At 42.2% G+C, this 4502-nt stretch overlaps 1 pseudogene; it reads right to left on the bottom strand.

The window, feature by feature from the left end:
* Window positions 1-215: 215 nt before the first annotated feature.
* Window positions 216-1368, bottom strand: LOC147435808 (uncharacterized; annotated as a pseudogene).
* Window positions 1369-4502: the final 3134 nt, after the last annotated feature.

Below are 4502 nucleotides of genomic sequence, written 5' to 3'. Positions count from 1 at the left end.
TCCTTCTAATGACAAGCAAAGAAAGTGGAAAGCCTAGGATAAGAGTAAGCAAAAAAATCATTGACTAACCAAGTAAATCTCTTTATATCAAGATATAATCCTCAAGCTTGATGGCCTAGATAGTTTTCAGCAAGTATGTGGGTTTTTGCGAGGTCTTAATCTTGAAATCCCAACAAAAGTTGAAAGTAAGGATCCCAAGACACTTGACGAGGCAATCAAGCAAGCTCACATTTGTTATCTTTGTTGAATTGTGGAAACTCTTTCCAAAAAGTGCCCAAGACTAGAAAGAGTATATGTTCCCCTTGCTCGTCAAGCCATGATCTTCTACTGTACGCCTCCTTTGCAATCCACCCATTCAAGCACATGCGGGCCTGAGGCAAGCACAATTCTAACCTCTTATCTAGGTCTCGGTAGCGGCTTGTGTTCCAGATGTACACTTCAACAATTTGGCTAGCCTCAAGAACAAACCACTCTGCAAAATGGTGCACATAGTGGTTCAGATTATTGTCTTGCTTCACCTTCCAAAAGTGTAGTATGTCCACGTTAGGCGGGCTTGGTCCCTCTCTCTTGTCGTGAGTGAAAATAAGCAGATCATTAATATTAATGATCAAGGTAGGCCTATTATCCTCCAAAAGGTGAGGGACACAAAATTGAGTTACTAGGGGTGTCTCCCGATCAAAGTGCCCGAGGTCTTCTTGAGCACAATGCCGATGCCCAACATTACCAATCACTTGTATTTTTACTACAACGCCCAAAAAATCACACCCAATAAATTGTAGTGAAGATTGACACCATGAGACAAAAATATATATCTTATATTCAAAATAAGTAAATAGCACAAAAAGCACATGGAACTTAACGTTTCCGATGTGCGCGGGTTTTGGGGGGGTCTTGATTAGTACTTTTCTTTGGATCTGGATGATGCACTCCTTCCTCCTGCTCTCGCTTGCGTTTTTTTCTCACGGTATCTGCAATTACTCGTAATGTCTCCACATCCTCTACGTCCTCCACTTTATCCGTGATTTTCAATTCTGGGATCACAATAACGTTTAGGGGAAAAAAACCAAAATCTGCTCGAACAAAAATGAAACACTACATATATGCACTTCATTACCGTCCTCGTTGTCGGTTGAGAGCTTGCTGAAGTCATGTCCAATGGTTTCCTTGCCATGGTTCTCAACCATGAAGGGTTCAGCCTCGGGGTCCTCCACTCTATCCCCACTTTTTACAACAGCCTTGCCATGCTGAAAAACCCTCAGGTAGCTCTATGTTAATCGCGTCAAGTTCAAACAATTCTGAATTATCCTCGTCAAGTTCAAGCAGGAGAGAACTTTTGTCAGCATTGGTTTTTCTGAAGAAAAAAATCATGTTAAGGGACTTATCTCATGACAAGTGGATTTAAGTTTAAAATAGTGAACCCACCTTCCGGCTCTGTGTATGCAATTCTGAGTGCCCAACACTTGGAAATTTCTAAAATCTTTACTGTGCACAATGGGTGAGTGCACTCTTCCATAGTGCCACATAGAGCTACAAAGAAAAATGGGTGATATTGTGTTGACATTCCAACGAGAAGACCCTGCCATGTGAATTAGGTCTTCGAGCAAGCTCAACGGAGCAAGTTTTGAAGCGAGCTTGTTTTTTTTAGGACCGTCGTCCCACCCTCCCCTTCCTCCTCTCGCCGCCCATGTGCCTTCTTCTCCTCCTCAACCTCCTCCTGCAACATCCTCCACCCCTCTCTGCATCTACTCCTATAATTGCCTTCCCTTCCTCCATCTTGTCCTCCAACAACGCGCCTCCCTTCCACAAGGTCCTCCACTCCCTTCTTCCTCTCTCTTTTCCTATCACTCTATACTCGTGCCTCTCTCTCTCTCTCTCTCTCTCTCTCTCTCTCTCTCTCTCCCTTTTTGTGTGTGTGTGTGTGTGTCCATCCCCTGTCATCCCTCTCTCCCCCTGTATTCCCCCCCCTCTCTCTCTCTCTCTCTCTGTGTGTGTGTGTGTGTGTGTGTGTGTGTGTGTGTGTGTGTGTGTGACATGGATAGATTACCCCCTTTCCAATCATACACTAGACACACCCTCCTTTTCTGTCACACAAACCGAGATCACGCAGCTCATTAGACACGACTTGATTCAGTTAGACACTAGGAGGACATGGATATAGCCTATATGTGTGCTTGGCACAAAGATGGCTTTCTACAGAGAGCATCTCCTTGAGCTTACATGGGATGGTTTTGTGATCAGGCCTGCCTACATGAACATTCATCTATCCTATGGATTACGATGTGTTATTCAAAAGATGCACACATCATCACATCAGTTAGAGATTGCAGCTAGAAGATTTAGAGAGTACCATCAGAGGTTAGGGTTGAGAGAGATCGAGATGTGGCACAAACACACACACACACACACACACACACACAGAAGATATGGAGGGAGAGAGAGAGAGAGAGAGAGAGAGAGAGAGAGAGAGAGAGAGGGGGGGGGGGGGGGGGGGGAAGCGCCTACATGAACACTCATCTATCCCATGGATTACGATGTGTTATTGGACATATGCGCACATCATCACATCAATAGAGATTGAGGCTAACAAAGTTAGAGGAGTACCAACAGAGGCTACGGTTGAGAGAGAGCGAGATGTGGCAAGGGGGGGGGGGAGAGAGAGAGAGAGAGAGAGAGAGAGAGAGAGAGAGAGAGAGATGGGGGGGGGAGGGGGGGTAAGAAATTGTGAGAGGGAGAGAGGGGAGGGAGGGGAATGCCTTCTTTTTTTTTCTTCTTTCAAAGAGGGAAAGAGTGGGGGGGAAGGGGATGCTTTAGGAAAAAAAGAAAAAAAAAACCCAAGCCCAAGCAATAGCGATATCGCTAATAGCTTGGGCTTGGGTTTTTGGCCTCCCCAAAGGGCAAAGGCTATAGAGACCACTTCTCTTTTTGCTGACTAAAATAGGAAAAAGGTTGAGTTATATTTTTAAGCATTTTTTGACATGTCAAAAATGTTGATTGGTTGAAATAAGATAGTGGATACTCATTGAAATGAATTGTGTAAATCTAATGATGGGCATGTCTTGAGTTTTAAAATATGAAATGAACTCTCATATATCAAGAAAAAGATTTTGGGTTGCGAGATGAGATGCGCATGAAACGTTGACAACTTTGCATGTCAAATGATAAAGCCTTAGAGGCTCCACAAATCCCAAGAGTCACCTTTTCATTTTGAAATTTGTGTTACCCACCTTTTCATTTTGAGAATTTGGTTCACCCCTTTAAACTTCACGTAATAGACTAAAGTTGTCATTTTTGTTAGTTAAAACTTTATGGAAGGAATTTATCATTTGGGGCTTTAACCTTTAAAGATTTTTTATTTTTATTTTTAAAGATTTTAAAGCTAAGTTAGAACTTAAAGATGTAGAACTTTTAAAGTAAGGTCTCCGATGATCCAATGAGGACCTAGAGTTTTTTTTTTCGAAGGTAAAACTTTAAATTAAAAAAAGTGAAAATGTTACATGGATCCACAAGTAGGAGGAGGGTCACCCCGAGACGCCAGAGTTTTAGGATTTCGAACTTTAAAGCTTTTAAAGTGGGATTTACAACTTACGGATCTACAGTTTTAAATTTGTAAAAAGGGTTCTAGAGCTTAAAAATGTAGAGTTTTTAAAGTGGGGTGTAGAGCATAGGGATCTAGAGCTTAGGGTGTTTTTTTAATTCAATTCTATGTGCACGCTTATGTTTTTTTTTTAAAGCTTAGAGATGTAGTGATTTTAAAGTGGGATCTACCCTCAGATCAAGGCCTAAAATTGATGCCTACTTTTTTTGTCAAGGGCTATTTTGCCTATCAAAACAATCTCAAAATTGCCTGTCATTTTTTGTATTTATATCTTTAAGTTAACATTATATATGGCCAATTATATAAGTTGATTGCATTACACAAAGCATATGAAAGGGGGCTTGAAAAATTGGATGTCAAAAAGAAATTTTTATCATGCTTGGCAGGCCTTGTGATTTTATCACTTGTTTTTTTCTTTTCTTCCTAAACCACCCCCTTCCCCTCAATCTTCCCCTCTTTTAAAAAAAAGAAGAAGAAGGTATCCCCCCCCCCCCCCCTTCTCACAATTTCTACCCCCCGCCACACCTCGCTCTCTCTCAACCCTAGCCTCTGATGATACTCCTCTAAATTTGCCCGCCTCAATCTTTAATTGATGTGATGATGTGCGCATCTTTCCAATAACACATCGTAATCCATGGGATATATGAGTGTTCAATCAGGCAAGTCTAGTCAAAACCATCCTCTATAAGCTCAAGGAGATGCTCTCTGTAGAAAGCCCTCTTTGTGCCATGCACAACCATAGGCTGTATCCATGTCCTCCTAGTGTCTAACTGAATCAAGTCCTCTCTGATGAGCTGAGTGATCTCGGTCCGTGTGAGAGACAAGGAGGGTGTGTCCAGTCACATGGAAAGGGGTTAATCTATCCATGTCAGAGAGAGAGAGAGAGAGAGAGAGAGAGAGAGAGAGA

The sequence above is a fragment of the Adiantum capillus-veneris genome, chromosome 18, assembly GCF_014529385.1.
Source record: "Adiantum capillus-veneris isolate H3 chromosome 18, ASM1452938v2, whole genome shotgun sequence".
Taxonomy (NCBI): Eukaryota; Viridiplantae; Streptophyta; class Polypodiopsida; order Polypodiales; family Pteridaceae; genus Adiantum; species Adiantum capillus-veneris.
Note: the sequence above shows the minus strand (reverse complement) of the source record. Positions and strands in the feature narration are given on the sequence as shown.